We start from the raw sequence: 18,396 nt of genomic DNA, 5'->3' as shown, positions 1-18,396 counted from the left end.
TTGTAGGTAATTGCAATAGCTCTTCCACGAAATTGCATTTAAATTTTTTGCTACATCTCAAAATGCTGTGTCTTTCAATGGCATTTGATGTGTTTTGGTTACCTGTATTAAAGCTGGGCTCGAACCCGGGCTGTTAGACAATGTGTTCTTTCCCTGAGTGAAATATTGCTATAATTTCATTCAAGTGACCTGGTAATATTTCATTATAATTTCTTGTACATTGGACTAAGCTGTCCTCTCTCTTGGATGAGAGTACCTAAGTAAAGAACTCAAAATTAGAAACGGTTCTTACATTAAAATTCGGAATGAAATATTTCTTTTATGGTATATGACTTTTGTTTCCAAGATGTTCTTCGAAGTCTGTTCTTAGAGTGGTGTTTTTGTGCCCTTTTTTTAAAATAAAATCTTTAAAAGTATATATGTATAGCTCTTTTAATATTAATATATTGCGAGTTTGATCCTTACTCTATTTTGATCTGTTATGTCACTAATTCTGTGTGTGAATTAAGATAGTTTAATATATAACACCTGCTTCAAAGCTAACAGTAAAGTTTATTTTGTTTATTTGTGATTTAAAATTACCGACTTATTGTCTTTTGGTGCCATCATTCTACCAGTGCTGAAATTATTTACTCTTCTCGAATATCATTATCCCTTTTATTGTGTGTATCCGTAATAACTGTCTAAATTTTTTTCTTTCGTTATTCATGTTGTACCCATACATTAAAAACCCCTTTCGCTTACTGTACTTCTGTCGTATTAGGAAAATCATTTGCTTTTCTATCGACTGCAGTCATGATTTTAGTAACAGTGTAGCACATTGCTCGAGTTTAAAACAAAAAAGGGTACTTTTGAACTTTTATGTATTAAGAAACAGTATTAGATATTTCTCTTTGTGTATAATTATTCTTTAATATCAAAGTAGTTAAAATCTAATGACTCCTTTTTTCCCTTTTTGGCCTCTTCTAGTATAATTTGTCATCATTTTTGTGCACTCTTGGAATGCAGAACATGAGATCCTGACAGAAAAGGAACGGAGAAATGATGCAGAGCAAAAGGACATCTGTGGCTGGTAATTCTTGTTTTATATCAACTTTATTTCCACTAGAAATGCTTGAATGTTATAATTTGTACGTCTCTTTTCACATGTTGCTTTATATTGGAGCTTTACTAGTTATTTATTTTACATGAACGCTTCAAATTATGTGTTAATGTTTAGGGTAGCATTTATGCGTTAATTTCGTAGGTTTTGAATTCCATTTTGAATTGTCTGAATTGGTGTTTTCTTTTGTAATATTCGAAGTGAGGTTGAACTGTTAATCACACTATAATTATCAGAAGTCTGAGATTTGTTAGAGTTCTGTTGCTTCGTAGTGGTTTCAAAATTACTGCTGTGGTGTAATTTTTTCCCAAGTGGCCTCCTTTCGCATTACGAGAAGGAGGCTAAACATTTTCTTCTCTGTGTGGCCTAATATTTTCCCTGTCCGACGGGGTTTTCTCTTCCCAACAGGCCAATTTAATTGCACTGCCTGTGTATAAACCAATTTTGTTTCAGATTTTTCTGAATTTAGAGTGTATCTCTCAAGTGCTATTTCTGTTAAAACCATTGAAAGTTAAGTGTTGAACAAAAAATAAATGTAAATAAAAATTTAATGTGTACTTGTAAAGAAAGTTAGTGGAGCCAAATTATCTTCTGTTAAGGATGCTCAAAATGTGCTTTTTCTTAGTTGTTTTAAGCATACTTTATTATATTTTTTCCTTAATCTGAACAATTTTGGCATATTGTGAAGTTTTTTGAACCAATTTGCGAAGATCTATTCAAAATTGATTCGATAAATAAAAATTCATTTTGAAATCAGATCATAGATGTTTTATTATTATCGAAGTAAAATTCTGCAGATTAACTTTCAACTTTGTTTTGAAAAGCACTCTGAAAGTTTCTTTTGGACTTCTTTCCGTTCTCTTGGCAAATACATGACAGAATTATTTTTTGAAAAAGCTGATGTCTTTTGCTTATAATAACGACTGATCAAACTGTAGCCGTTCGCTGTAAAGAGCACATGTTTCCCAGTATTACTTTTAAAGTGTCCTATTTTTTCTTTAATTGGGTCAATCTCCGCTAGAAGATCAGACATTGCTTTTCTGTTATTTAACAATTCCTTCATCTTATCTTTAGTTAAAAGCTCTTCTTCGTAATGAGCGCTTTTATTGTCAAGGGTTTTATAAGAACCCAATTCTTCTTTTGTAATTTTCTGATTCATTGTTTGACTTCTCTATCTTCCGTATGTGAAAATTCTTCGGCATCCTTTGCTTTTGAGGTTTGTAAGATTTTTTTTTGGGCTTCATTTTCAGTCGATGTAAATTGTTTAAAGTAGCAGATAAATTCTTTCCGGTGTTGATGGCTGAATGTTGAACCACGTATGAATGAAATACTAGCAGTGGACAAATTAAATGGAATCCTTCAAGGTACTGCTATACACGAAATCATGCTTTAGAAGTCTGCGCTCAGAAAGTACCTGCTGTATTAAAAATTATAGGCTACGAAACGTGACTTGAAGAATCATACGAGTTATGTAGAATGCAGATTGAGAGTTTAGTCCTGATAAATAAACAGTCTATACAGATGATTGGAAATCATAAAAATTTAGGTGGATTTACTCTAAAGTATTTTATTCCTGGACCTTGGATTAGTTATAAACAGTACTTGTGTCAAAACAGATTAAAGTATATGGATTCCCTGTTTAAGAAAGGAATTTCTCTCTGACAGTATGCAGTCTGTATCATAGCTGGAATAGCGAGGTGTTGCGTCTTCAGGAAGACAAAATCTGTTATTCTGCAATTTTTACTGAAAATGTGTGTTTAAATTTTGTTACTTAGATAACCCTATTTTTAACTCTTTTTATATGAAAATGAAACCAAATACAGACAAAGAAATAAAATTGCATTCCTTACCTTAGTGCAGTTATGCGCAACTTTAACTTACTGGGAGTCAATTTTGAGTTTATAAAATTTTGGCTAGCTACAATTACCTAGTGCACTTTTAATATTTTAGTTATAAATGCGTTACACAAAGTATAAAAATGTGTGGTATAAGATGTTAAGGAAAAGGTATACTCCTTGTATTATTTACAAAAAATTCAGCAAGATGGAAGTTAAATACAGGGAAATCATATTTTAATCTGAAATTTAACACTGCATTTCTTCTGTGAGGTTTTTGTCCCTCTGGTACATGTTATGGCTAAATCCATGCAGTCGTTGGGATGTTGATTTGTTATCCTGTATCTAAACATATATATTAACAAGTTCATTGTTGAAAATCCTCTTTCACATTTTTTAGCAGATCGGAATCAGAAATTTATCTTTTTAAAAGTTTAACAGTTCATGATTTTTCTGATCTAGGACTATTCAAATGGCTTTTTGTGATATTCTTGATCTTAATTAGGATGAAAATCAGTTTTTTCCATTTCTAGATCAATAGAATTGTTATTTAACATATTCGCAATCATTTACCATTTTTCTTAAATACTAGTATTATGTAATGGGTTTGAAGTGAATGAAGTAGTTGGCCTAATTTTAAATACACTCAAAACATCTAATTTAGAAACTAATTTAAGTTCGATGAGATTTTCCAAATGATTGTTTCAGTTTTCTTATATTTCATGCTTTAGTTCTCCAGATTTTCAAAGTGGCGAAACGTGCATTACATTATGGTAAAAATGTATATTCCTTATATTTGTGTAATATTTTCACAAAATTAATTTTGATTTAAAATGAATTTATAATACCCTTTAATTCAAAGACTTTAGTTCTCCCCCCCTCCCTCAAGTTTAAGATTTAGCTATTATGTCTGTAAGAATGGCTAAATCATAGAACCAGGTATGTTCAATAATTTCTTCATAAGTTTCGTTTCTGGATTTTTAAAATTCTTCTATGAAACTTTTGTAACCGAAGCTGGGATGGAACCCTGGCAGCCAGACAGAATATCCCTTCCCTGAGTGAAAATTTCTATCATTTCTTTGAAAGTGACCTTATAATATTTCAGAATAAACCCTCGTAACACTAATAAATGTATATAGAATTTTTAATGTTTATATAATGCGTGTTTGGTTCATACAATATTTTGAGCTTTTATATTACTATTTCTGTATGTGAATTAACACACTTTAATATAGAACACCTGCTTCAAGGCTAAAAGTAAAGCATTTGAATTATGTTTTACCTTTCGTCTGTTTTTGAGACGCAGATTCTTTTCTACAATTTACGGAATTTCTCGGTATTGGACATCTCGCATAGCTGACAAAATTTCATTCCTATGTTTAGGTTTTATAGTACAATAAGTCGAGCATCCCTACATTAGTATATGACTTTGATTCCTTCGAAAGAAAAAGGAGTATCTTGGTTTTCTTGAATTTTTGGTAAAAATTTTAGTTTGTAGGTAATTGTAATAGCTCTTCCACGAAATTGCATTTAAATTTTTTGCCACATTTCAAAATGCTGTATATTTCAATGGCATTTGATGTGTTTTGGCTTGCTGTATTAAATTTGCTGTATTAAATCGAACCCGGGCAGCTAGACAATATGTTTTTTCCCTGAGTGAAATATTGCTATAATTTCATTCAAGTGACCTGGTAATATTTCATTATAATTTCTTGTACATTGGACTAAGCTGTCCTCTCTCTTGGATGAGAGTACCTAAGTAAAGAACTCAAAATTAGAAACGGTTCTTACGCTAAAATTCGGAATGAAATATTTCTTTTATGGTATATGACTTTTGTTTCCAAGATGTTCTTCGAAGTCTGTTCTTAGAGTGGTTTTTTTGTGCCCTTTTTTTAAAATAAAATCTTTAAAAGTATATATGTATAGCTTTTTTAATATTAATATATTGCGAGTTTGATCCTTACTCTATTTTGATCTGTTATGTCACTAATTCTGTGTGTGAATTAAGATAGTTTAATATATAACACCTGCTTCAAAGCTAACAGTAAAGTTTATTTTGTTTATTTGTGATTTAAAATTACCGACTTATTGTCTTTTGGTGCCATCATTCTACCAGTGCTGAAATTATTTACTCTTCTCGAATATCATTATCCCTTTTATTGTGTGTATCCGTAATAACTGTCTAAATTTTTTTCTTTCGTTATTCATGTTGTACCCATACATTAAAAACCCCTTTCGCTTACTGTACTTCTGTCGTATTAGGAAAATCATTTGCTTTTCTATCGACTGCAGTCATGATTTTAGTAACAGTGTAGCACATTGCTCGAGTTTAAAACAAAAAAGGGTACTTTTGAACTTTTATGTATTAAGAAACAGTATTAGATATTTCTCTTTGTGTATAATTATTCTTTAATATCAAAGTAGTTAAAATCTAATGACTCCTTTTTTCCCTTTTTGGCCTCTTCTAGTATAATTTGTCATCATTTTTGTGCACTCTTGGAATGCAGAACATGAGATCCTGACAGAAAAGGAACGGAGAAATAATGCAGAGCAAAAGGACATCTGTGGCTGGTAATTCTTGTTTTATATCAACTTTATTTCCACTAGAAATGCTTGAATGTTATAATTTGTACGTCTCTTTTCACATGTTGCTTTATATTGGAGCTTTACTAGTTATTTATTTTACATGAACGCTTCAAATTATGTTTTAATGTTTAGGGTAGCATTTATGCGTTAATTTCGTAGGTTTTGAATTCCATTTTGAATTGTCTGAATTGGTGTTTTCTTTTGTAATATTCGAAGTGAGGTTGAACTGTTAATCACACTATAATTATCAGAAGTCTGAGATTTGTTAGAGTTCTGTTTCTTCGTAGTGGTTTCAAAATTACTGCTGTGGTGTAATTTTTTCCCAAGTGGCCTCCTTTCGCATTACGAGAAGGAGGCTAAACATTTTCTTCTCTGTGTGGCCTAATATTTTCCCTGTCCGACGGGGTTTTCTCTTCCCAACAGGCCAATTTAATTGCACTGCCTGTGTATAAACCAATTTTGTTTCAGATTTTTCTGAATTTAGAGTGTATCTCTCAAGTGCTATTTCTGTTAAAACCATTGAAAGTTAAGTGTTGAACAAAAAATAAATGTAAATAAAAATTTAATGTGTACTTGTAAAGAAAGTTAGTGGAGCCAAATTATCTTCTGTTAAGGATGCTCAAAATGTGCTTTTTCTTAGTTGTTTTAAGCATACTTTATTATATTTTTTCCTTAATCTGAACAATTTTGGCATATTGTGAAGTTTTTTGAACCAATTTGCGAAGATCTATTCAAAATTGATTCGATAAATAAAAATTCATTTTGAAATCAGATCATAGATGTTTTATTATTATCGAAGTAAAATTCTGCAGATTAACTTTCAACTTTGTTTTGAAAAGCACTCTGAAAGTTTCTTTTGGACTTCTTTCCGTTCTCTTGGCAAATACATGACAGAATTATTTTTTGAAAAAGCTGATGTCTTTTGCTTATAATAACGACTGATCAAACTGTAGCCGTTCGCTGTAAAGAGCACATGTTTCCCAGTATTACTTTTAAAGTGTCCTATTTTTTCTTTAATTGGGTCAATCTCCGCTAGAAGATCAGACATTGCTTTTCTGTTATTTAACAATTCCTTCATCTTATCTTTAGTTAAAAGCTCTTCTTCGTAATGAGCGCTTTTATTGTCAAGGGTTTTATAAGAACCCAATTCTTCTTTTGTAATTTTCTGATTCATTGTTTGACTTCTCTATCTTCCGTATGTGAAAATTCTTCGGCATCCTTTGCTTTTGAGGTTTGTAAGATTTTTTTTTGGGCTTCATTTTCAGTCGATGTAAATTGTTTAAAGTAGCAGATAAATTCTTTCCGGTGTTGATGGCTGAATGTTGAACCACGTATGAATGAAATACTAGCAGTGGACAAATTAAATGGAATCCTTCAAGGTACTGCTATACACGAAATCATGCTTTAGAAGTCTGCGCTCAGAAAGTACCTGCTGTATTAAAAATTATAGGCTACGAAACGTGACTTGAAGAATCATACGAGTTATGTAGAATGCAGATTGAGAGTTTAGTCCTGATAAATAAACAGTCTATACAGATGATTGGAAATCATAAAAATTTAGGTGGATTTACTCTAAAGTATTTTATTCCTGGACCTTGGATTAGTTATAAACAGTACTTGTGTCAAAACAGATTAAAGTATATGGATTCCCTGTTTAAGAAAGGAATTTCTCTCTGACAGTATGCAGTCTGTATCATAGCTGGAATAGCGAGGTGTTGCGTCTTCAGGAAGACAAAATCTGTTATTCTGCAATTTTTACTGAAAATGTGTGTTTAAATTTTGTTACTTAGATAACCCTATTTTTAACTCTTTTTATATGAAAATGAAACCAAATACAGACAAAGAAATAAAATTGCATTCCTTACCTTAGTGCAGTTATGCGCAACTTTAACTTACTGGGAGTCAATTTTGAGTTTATAAAATTTTGGCTAGCTACAATTACCTAGTGCACTTTTAATATTTTAGTTATAAATGCGTTACACAAAGTATAAAAATGTGTGGTATAAGATGTTAAGGAAAAGGTATACTCCTTGTATTATTTACAAAAAATTCAGCAAGATGGAAGTTAAATACAGGGAAATCATATTTTAATCTGAAATTTAACACTGCATTTCTTCTGTGAGGTTTTTGTCCCTCTGGTACATGTTATGGCTAAATCCATGCAGTCGTTGGGATGTTGATTTGTTATCCTGTATCTAAACATATATATTAACAAGTTCATTGTTGAAAATCCTCTTTCACATTTTTTAGCAGATCGGAATCAGAAATTTATCTTTTTAAAAGTTTAACAGTTCATGATTTTTCTGATCTAGGACTATTCAAATGGCTTTTTGTGATATTCTTGATCTTAATTAGGATGAAAATCAGTTTTTTCCATTTCTAGATCAATAGAATTGTTATTTAATATATTCGCAATCATTTACCATTTTTTATAAATACTAGTATTATGTAATGGGTTTGAAGTGAATGAAGTAGTTGGCCTAATTTTAAATACACTCAAAACATCTAATTTAGAAACTAATTTAAGTTCAATGAGATTTTCCAAATGATTGTTTCAGTTTTCTTATATTTCATGCTTTAGTTCTCCAGATTTTCAAAGTGGCGAAACGTGCATTACATTATGGTAAAAATGTATATTCCTTATATTTGTGTAATATTTTCACAAAATTAATTTTGATTTAAAATGAATTTATAATACCCTTTAATTCAAAGACTTTAGTTCTCCCCCCCTCCCTCAAGTTTAAGATTTAGCTATTATGTCTGTAAGAATGGCTAAATCATAGAACCAGGTATGTTCAATAATTTCTTCATAAGTTTCGTTTCTGGATTTTTAAAATTCTTCTATGAAACTTTTGTAACCGAAGCTGGGATGGAACCCTGGCAGCCAGACAGAATATCCCTTCCCTGAGTGAAAATTTCTATCATTTCTTTGAAAGTGACCTTATAATATTTCAGAATAAACCCTCGTAACACTAATAAATGTATATAGAATTTTTAATGTTTATATAATGCGTGTTTGGTTCATACAATATTTTGAGCTTTTATATTACTATTTCTGTATGTGAATTAACACACTTTAATATAGAACACCTGCTTCAAGGCTAAAAGTAAAGCATTTGAATTATGTTTTACCTTTCGTCTGTTTTTGAGACGCAGATTCTTTTCTACAATTTACGGAATTTCTCGGTATTGGACATCTCGCATAGCTGACAAAATTTCATTCCTATGTTTAGGTTTTATAGTACAATAAGTCGAGCATCCCTACATTAGTATATGACTTTGATTCCTTCGAAAGAAAAAGGAGTATCTTGGTTTTCTTGAATTTTTGGTAAAAATTTTAGTTTGTAGGTAATTGTAATAGCTCTTCCACGAAATTGCATTTAAATTTTTTGCCACATTTCAAAATGCTGTATATTTCAATGGCATTTGATGTGTTTTGGCTTGCTGTATTAAATTTGCTGTATTAAATCGAACCCGGGCAGCTAGACAATATGTTTTTTCCCTGAGTGAAATATTGCTATAATTTCATTCAAGTGACCTGGTAATATTTCATTATAATTTCTTGTACATTGGACTAAGCTGTCCTCTCTCTTGGATGAGAGTACCTAAGTAAAGAACTCAAAATTAGAAACGGTTCTTACGTTAAAATTCGGAATGAAATATTTCTTTTATGGTATATGACTTTTGTTTCCAAGATGTTCTTCGAAGTCTGTTCTTAGAGTGGTGTTTTTGTGCCCTTTTTTTAAAATAAAATCTTTAAAAGTATATATGTATAGCTTTTTTAATATTAATATATTGCGAGTTTGATCCTTACTCTATTTTGATCTGTTATGTCACTAATTCTGTGTGTGAATTAAGATAGTTTAATATATAACACCTGCTTCAAAGCTAACAGTAAAGTTTATTTTGTTTATTTGTGATTTAAAATTACCGACTTATTGTCTTTTGGTGCCATCATTCTACCAGTGCTGAAATTATTTACTCTTCTCGAATATCATTATCCCTTTTATTGTGTGTATCCGTAATAACTGTCTAAATTTTTTTCTTTCGTTATTCATGTTGTACCCATACATTAAAAACCCCTTTCGCGTACTGTACTTCTGTCGTATTAGGAAAATCATTTGCTTTTCTATCGACTGCAGTCATGATTTTAGTAACAGTGTAGCACATTGCTCGAGTTTAAAACAAAAAAGGGTACTTTTGAACTTTTATGTATTAAGAAACAGTATTAGATATTTCTCTTTGTGTATAATTATTCTTTAATATCAAAGTAGTTAAAATCTAATGACTCTTTTTTTCCCTTTTTGTCCTCTTCTAGTATAATTTGTCATCATTTTTGTGCACTCTTGGAATGCAGAACATGAGATCCTGACAGAAAAGGAACGGAGAAATAATGCAGAGCAAAAGGACATCTGTGGCTGGTAATTCTTGTTTTATATCAACTTTATTTCCACTAGAAATGCTTGAATGTTATAATTTGTATGTCTCTTTTCACATGTTGCTTTATATTGGAGCTTTACTAGTTATTTATTTTACATGAACGCTTCAAATTATGTGTTAATGTTTAGGGTAGCATTTATGCGTTAATTTCGTAGGTTTTGAATTCCATTTTGAATTGTCTGAATTGGTGTTTTCTTTTGTAATATTCGAAGTGAGGTTGAACTGTTAATCACACTATAATTATCAGAAGTCTGAGATTTGTTAGAGTTCTGTTGCTTCGTAGTGGTTTCAAAATTACTGCTGTGGTGTAATTTTTTCCCAAGTGGCCTCCTTTCGCATTACGAGAAGGAGGCTAAACATTTTCTTCTCTGTGTGGCCTAATATTTTCCCTGTCCGACGGGGTTTTCTCTTCCCAACAGGCCAATTTAATTGCACTGCCTGTGTATAAACCAATTTTGTTTCAGATTTTTCTGAATTTAGAGTGTATCTCTCAAGTGCTATTTCTGTTAAAACCATTGAAAGTTAAGTGTTGAACAAAAAATAAATGTAAATAAAAATTTAATGTGTACTTGTAAAGAAAGTTAGTGGAGCCAAATTATCTTCTGTTAAGGATGCTCAAAATGTGCTTTTTCTTAGTTGTTTTAAGCATACTTTATTATATTTTTTCCTTAATCTGAACAATTTTGGCATATTGTGAAGTTTTTTGAACCAATTTGCGAAGATCTATTCAAAATTGATTCGATAAATAAAAATTCATTTTGAAATCAGATCATAGATGTTTTATTATTATCGAAGTAAAATTCTGCAGATTAACTTTCAACTTTGTTTTGAAAAGCACTCTGAAAGTTTCTTTTGGACTTCTTTCCGTTCTCTTGGCAAATACATGACAGAATTATTTTTTGAAAAAGCTGATGTCTTTTGCTTATAATAACGACTGATCAAACTGTAGCCGTTCGCTGTAAAGAGCACATGTTTCCCAGTATTACTTTTAAAGTGTCCTATTTTTTCTTTAATTGGGTCAATCTCCGCTAGAAGATCAGACATTGCTTTTCTGTTATTTAACAATTCCTTCATCTTATCTTTAGTTAAAAGCTCTTCTTCGTAATGAGCGCTTTTATTGTCAAGGGTTTTATAAGAACCCAATTCTTCTTTTGTAATTTTCTGATTCATTGTTTGACTTCTCTATCTTCCGTATGTGAAAATTCTTCGGCATCCTTTGCTTTTGAGGTTTGTAAGATTTTTTTTGGGCTTCATTTTCAGTCGATGTAAATTGTTTAAAGTAGCAGATAAATTCTTTCCGGTGTTGATGGCTGAATGTTGAACCACGTATGAATGAAATACTAGCAGTGGACAAATTAAATGGAATCCTTCAAGGTACTGCTATACACGAAATCATGCTTTAGAAGTCTGCGCTCAGAAAGTACCTGCTGTATTAAAAATTATAGGCTACGAAACGTGACTTGAAGAATCATACGAGTTATGTAGAATGCAGATTGAGAGTTTAGTCCTGATAAATAAACAGTCTATACAGATGATTGGAAATCATAAAAATTTAGGTGGATTTACTCTAAAGTATTTTATTCCTGGACCTTGGATTAGTTATAAACAGTACTTGTGTCAAAACAGATTAAAGTATATGGATTCCCTGTTTAAGAAAGGAATTTCTCTCTGACAGTCTGTATCATAGCTGGAATAGCGAGGTGTTGCGTCTTCAGGAAGACAAAATCTGTTATTCTGCAATTTTTACTGAAAATGTGTGTTTAAATTTTGTTACTTAGATAACCCTATTTTTAACTCTTTTTATATGAAAATGAAACCAAATACAGACAAAGAAATAAAATTGCATTCCTTACCTTAGTGCAGTTATGCGCAACTTTAACTTACTGGGAGTCAATTTTGAGTTTATAAAATTTTGGCTAGCTACAATTACCTAGTGCACTTTTAATATTTTAGTTATAAATGCGTTACACAAAGTATAAAAATGTGTGGTATAAGATGTTAAGGAAAAGGTATACTCCTTGTATTATTTACAAAAAATTCAGCAAGATGGAAGTTAAATACAGGGAAATCATATTTTAATCTGAAATTTAACACTGCATTTCTTCTGTGAGGTTTTTGTCCCTCTGGTACATGTTATGGCTAAATCCATGCAGTCGTTGGGATGTTGATTTGTTATCCTGTATCTAAACATATATATTAACAAGTTCATTGTTGAAAATCCTCTTTCACATTTTTAAGCAGATCGGAATCAGAAATTTATCTTTTTAAAAGTTTAACAGTTCATGATTTTTCTGATCTAGGACTATTCAAATGGCTTTTTGTGATATTCTTGATCTTAATTAGGATGAAAATCAGTTTTTTCCATTTCTAGATCAATAGAATTGTTATTTAACATATTCGCAATCATTTACCATTTTTCTTAAATACTAGTATTATGTAATGGGTTTGAAGTGAATGAAGTAGTTGGCCTAATTTTAAATACACTCAAAACATCTAATTTAGAAACTAATTTAAGTTCGATGAGATTTTCCAAATGATTGTTTCAGTTTTCTTATATTTCATGCTTTAGTTCTCCAGATTTTCAAAGTGGCGAAACGTGCATTACATTATGGTAAAAATGTATATTCCTTATATTTGTGTAATATTTTCACAAAATTAATTTTGATTTAAAATGAATTTATAATACCCTTTAATTCAAAGACTTTAGTTCTCCCCCCCTCCCTCAAGTTTAAGATTTAGCTATTATGTCTGTAAGAATGGCTAAATCATAGAACCAGGTATGTTCAATAATTTCTTCATAAGTTTCGTTTCTGGATTTTTAAAATTCTTCTATGAAACTTTTGTAACCGAAGCTGGGATGGAACCCTGGCAGCCAGACAGAATATCTCTTCCCTGAGTGAAAATTTCTATCATTTCTTTGAAAGTGACCTTATAATATTTCAGAATAAACCCTCGTAACACTAATAAATGTATATAGAATTTTTAATGTTTATATAATGCGTGTTTGGTTCATACAATATTTTGAGCTTTTATATTACTATTTCTGTATGTGAATTAACACACTTTAATATAGAACACCTGCTTCAAGGCTAAAAGTAAAGCATTTGAATTATGTTTTACCTTTCGTCTGTTTTTGAGACGCAGATTCTTTTCTACAATTTACGGAATTTCTCGGTATTGGACATCTCGCATAGCTGACAAAATTTCATTCCTATGTTTAGGTTTTATAGTACAATAATTCGAGCATCCCTACATTAGTATATGACTTTGATTCCTTCGAAAGAAAAAGGAGTATCTTGGTTTTCTTGAATTTTTGGTAAAAATTTTAGTTTGTAGGTAATTGTAATAGCTCTTCCACGAAATTGCATTTAAATTTTTTGCTACATCTCAAAATGCTGTGTCTTTCAATGGCATTTGATGTGTTTTGGTTACCTGTATTAAAGCTGGGCTCGAACCCGGGCTGTTAGACAATGTGTTCTTTCCCTGAGTGAAATATTGCTATAATTTCATTCAAGTGACCTGGTAATATTTCATTATAATTTCTTGTACATTGGACTAAGCTGTCCTCTCTCTTGGATGAGAGTACCTAAGTAAAGAACTCAAAATTAGAAACGGTTCTTACGTTAAAATTCGGAATGAAATATTTCTTTTATGGTATATGACTTTTGTTTCCAAGATGTTCTTCGAAGTCTGTTCTTAGAGTGGTTTTTTTGTGCCCTTTTTTTAAAATAAAATCTTTAAAAGTATATATGTATAGCTTTTTTAATATTAATATATTGCGAGTTTGATCCTTACTCTATTTTGATCTGTTATGTCACTAATTCTGTGTGTGAATTAAGATAGTTTAATATATAACACCTGCTTCAAAGCTAACAGTAAAGTTTATTTTGTTTATTTGTGATTTAAAATTACCGACTTATTGTCTTTTGGTGCCATCATTCTACCAGTGCTGAAATTATTTACTCTTCTCGAATATCATTTTCCCTTTTATTGTGTGTATCCGTAATAACTGTCTAAATTTTTTTCTTTCGTTATTCATGTTGTACCCATACATTAAAAACCCCTTTCGCTTACTGTACTTCTGTCGTATTAGGAAAATCATTTGCTTTTCTATCGACTGCAGTCATGATTTTAGTAACAGTGTAGCACATTGCTCGAGTTTAAAACAAAAAAGGGTACTTTTGAACTTTTATGTATTAAGAAACAGTATTAGATATTTCTCTTTGTGTATAATTATTCTTTAATATCAAAGTAGTTAAAATCTAATGACTCCTTTTTTCCCTTTTTGGCCTCTTCTAGTATAATTTGTCATCATTTTTGTGCACTCTTGGAATGCAGAACATGAGATCCTGACAGAAAAGGAACGGAGAAATAATGCAGAGCAAAAGGACATCTGTGGCTGGTAATTCTTGTTTTATATCAACTTTATTTCCACTAGAAATGCTTGAATGTTATAATTTGTACGTCTCTTTTCACATGTTGCTTTATATTGGAGCTTTACTAGTTATTTATTTTACATGAACGCTTCAAATTATGTTTTAATGTTTAGGGTAGCATTTATGCGTTAATTTCGTAGGTTTTGAATTCCATTTTGAATTGTCTGAATTGGTGTTTTCTTTTGTAATATTCGAAGTGAGGTTGAACTGTTAATCACACTATAATTATCAGAAGTCTGAGATTTGTTAGAGTTCTGTTTCTTCGTAGTGGTTTCAAAATTACTGCTGTGGTGTAATTTTTTCCCAAGTGGCCTCCTTTCGCATTACGAGAAGGAGGCTAAACATTTTCTTCTCTGTGTGGCCTAATATTTTCCCTGTCCGACGGGGTTTTCTCTTCCCAACAGGCCAATTTAATTGCACTGCCTGTGTATAAACCAATTTTGTTTCAGATTTTTCTGAATTTAGAGTGTATCTCTCAAGTGCTATTTCTGTTAAAACCATTGAAAGTTAAGTGTTGAACAAAAAATAAATGTAAATAAAAATTTAATGTGTACTTGTAAAGAAAGTTAGTGGAGCCAAATTATCTTCTGTTAAGGATGCTCAAAATGTGCTTTTTCTTAGTTGTTTTAAGCATACTTTATTATATTTTTTCCTTAATCTGAACAATTTTGGCATATTGTGAAGTTTTTTGAACCAATTTGCGAAGATCTATTCAAAATTGATTCGATAAATAAAAATTCATTTTGAAATCAGATCATAGATGTTTTATTATTATCGAAGTAAAATTCTGCAGATTAACTTTCAACTTTGTTTTGAAAAGCACTCTGAAAGTTTCTTTTGGACTTCTTTCCGTTCTCTTGGCAAATACATGACAGAATTATTTTTTGAAAAAGCTGATGTCTTTTGCTTATAATAACGACTGATCAAACTGTAGCCGTTCGCTGTAAAGAGCACATGTTTCCCAGTATTACTTTTAAAGTGTCCTATTTTTTCTTTAATTGGGTCAATCTCCGCTAGAAGATCAGACATTGCTTTTCTGTTATTTAACAATTCCTTCATCTTATCTTTAGTTAAAAGCTCTTCTTCGTAATGAGCGCTTTTATTGTCAAGGGTTTTATAAGAACCCAATTCTTCTTTTGTAATTTTCTGATTCATTGTTTGACTTCTCTATCTTCCGTATGTGAAAATTCTTCGGCATCCTTTGCTTTTGAGGTTTGTAAGATTTTTTTTTGGGCTTCATTTTCAGTCGATGTAAATTGTTTAAAGTAGCAGATAAATTCTTTCCGGTGTTGATGGCTGAATGTTGAACCACGTATGAATGAAATACTAGCAGTGGACAAATTAAATGGAATCCTTCAAGGTACTGCTATACACGAAATCATGCTTTAGAAGTCTGCGCTCAGAAAGTACCTGCTGTATTAAAAATTATAGGCTACGAAACGTGACTTGAAGAATCATACGAGTTATGTAGAATGCAGATTGAGAGTTTAGTCCTGATAAATAAACAGTCTATACAGATGATTGGAAATCATAAAAATTTAGGTGGATTTACTCTAAAGTATTTTATTCCTGGACCTTGGATTAGTTATAAACAGTACTTGTGTCAAAACAGATTAAATTCTATGGATTCCCTGTTTAAGAAAGGAATTTCTCTCTGACAGTATGCAGTCTGTATCATAGCTGGAATAGCAAGGTGTTGCGTCTTCAGGAAGACAAAATCTGTTATTCTGCAATTTTTACTGAAAATGTGTGTTTAAATTTTGTTACTTAGATAACCCTAGTTTTAACTCTTTTTATATGAAAATGAAACCAAATACAGACAAAGAAATAAAATTGCATTCCTTACCTTAGTGCAGTTATGCGCAACTTTAACTTACTGGGAGTCAATTTTGAGTTTATAAAATTTTGGCTAGCTACAATTACCTAGTGCACTTTTAATATTTTAGTTATAAATGCGTTACACAAAGTATAAAAATGTGTGGTATAAGATGTTAAGGAAAAGGTATACTCCTTGTATTATTTACAAAAAATTCAGCAAGATGGAAGTTAAATACAGGGAAATCATATTTTAATCTGAAATTTAACACTGCATTTCTTCTGCGAGGTTTCTGTCCCTCTGGTACATGTTATGGCTAAATCCATGCAGTCGTTGGGATGTTGATTTGTTATCCTGTATCTAAACATATATATTAACAAGTTCATTGTTGAAAATCCTCTTTCACATTTTTAAGCAGATCGGAATCAGAAATTTATCTTTTTAAAAGTTTAACAGTTCATGATTTTTCTGATCTAGGACTATTCAAATGGCTTTTTGTGATATTCTTGATCTTAATTAGGATGAAAATCAGTTTTTTCCATTTCTAGATCAATAGAATTGTTATTTAACATATTCGCAATCATTTACCATTTTTCTTAAATACTAGTATTATGTAATGGGTTTGAAGTGAATGAAGTAGTTGGCCTAATTTTAAATACACTCAAAACATCTAATTTAGAAACTAATTTAAGTTCGATGAGATTTTCCAAATGATTGTTTCAGTTTTCTTATATTTCATGCTTTAGTTCTCCAGATTTTCAAAGTGGCGAAACGTGCATTACATTATGGTAAAAATGTATATTCCTTATATTTGTGTAATATTTTCACAAAATTAATTTTGATTTAAAATGAATTTATAATACCCTTTAATTCAAAGACTTTAGTTCTCCCCCCCTCCCTCAAGTTTAAGATTTAGCTATTATGTCTGTAAGAATGGCTAAATCATAGAACCAGGTATGTTCAATAATTTCTTCATAAGTTTCGTTTCTGGATTTTTAAAATTCTTCTATGAAACTTTTGTAACCGAAGCTGGGATGGAACCCTGGCAGCCAGACAGAATATCCCTTCCCTGAGTGAAAATTTCTATCATTTCTTTGAAAGTGACCTTATAATATTTCAGAATAAACCCTCGTAACACTAATAAATGTATATAGAATTTTTAATGTTTATATAATGCGTGTTTGGTTCATACAATATTTTGAGCTTTTATATTACTATTTCTGTATGTGAATTAACACACTTTAATATAGAAAACCTGCTTCAAGGCTAAAAGTAAAGCATTTGAATTATGTTTTACCTTTCGTCTGTTTTTGAGACGCAGATTCTATTCTACAATTTACGGAATTTCTCGGTATTGGACATCTCGCATAGCTGACAAAATTTCATTCCTATGTTTAGGTTTTATAGTACAATAAGTCGAGCATCCCTACATTAGTATATGACTTTGATTCCTTCGAAAGAAAAAGGAGTATCTTAGTTTTCTTGAATTTTTGGTCATAATTTTAGTTTGTAGGTAACTGCAATAGCTCTTCCACGAAATTGCATTTAAATTTTTTGCTACATCTCAAAATGCTGTATCTTTCAATGGCATTTGATGTGTTTTGGTTACCTGTATTAAAGCTGGGCTCAAACCCAGGCAGTTAGACATTGTGTTCTTTCCCTGAGTGAAATATTGCTATAATTTCATTAAAGTGACCTGGTAATATTTCATTATTATTTTTTGTACATTGGACTAAGCTGTCCTCTCTCTTGGATGAGAGTACCTAAGTAAAGAACTCAAAATTAGAAACGGTTCTTACGCTAAAATTCGGAATGAAATATTTCTTTTATGGTATATGACTTTTGTTTCCAAGATGTTCTTCGAAGTCTGTTTTTAGAGTGGTGTTTTTGTGCCCTTTTTTTTAAAAATAAAATCTTTAAAAGTATATATGTATAGCTTTTTTAATGTTAATATATTGCGAGTTTGATTCTTACTCTATTTTGATCTGTTATGTCACTAATTCTGTGTGTGAATTAAGATAGTTTAATATATAACACCTGCTTCAAAGCTAACAGTAAAGTTTATTTTGTTTATTTGTGATTTAAAATTACCGACTTATATTCTTTTGGTGCCATCTTTCTACCAGTGCTGAAATTATTTACTCTTCTCGAAGATCATTATCCCTTTTATTCTGTGTATCT

At 30.9% G+C, this 18,396-nt stretch overlaps 1 long non-coding RNA gene across 1 annotated transcript in view; it reads left to right on the top strand.

Annotated features, from left to right (window-relative positions):
- Window positions 1-956: 956 nt before the first annotated feature.
- The window catches only part of LOC146992786 (uncharacterized), a 56,905-nt gene continuing 39,465 nt past the window's right edge, over window positions 957-18,396 (top strand). Inside the window, exons 1-4 of the long non-coding RNA XR_015038976.1 lie at window positions 957-1,072; window positions 5,406-5,508; window positions 9,842-9,944; window positions 14,263-14,365. This is a non-coding gene — a long non-coding RNA (uncharacterized LOC146992786). The remainder of the gene's footprint in view (window positions 1,073-5,405; window positions 5,509-9,841; window positions 9,945-14,262; window positions 14,366-18,396) is intronic.

The sequence above is a fragment of the Stegodyphus dumicola genome, chromosome X2, assembly GCF_044657685.1.
Source record: "Stegodyphus dumicola isolate Sdum_Otavi_A_Nest chromosome X2, ASM4465768v1".
NCBI classification, from domain to species: domain Eukaryota; kingdom Metazoa; phylum Arthropoda; class Arachnida; order Araneae; family Eresidae; genus Stegodyphus; species Stegodyphus dumicola.
Note: the sequence above shows the minus strand (reverse complement) of the source record. Positions and strands in the feature narration are given on the sequence as shown.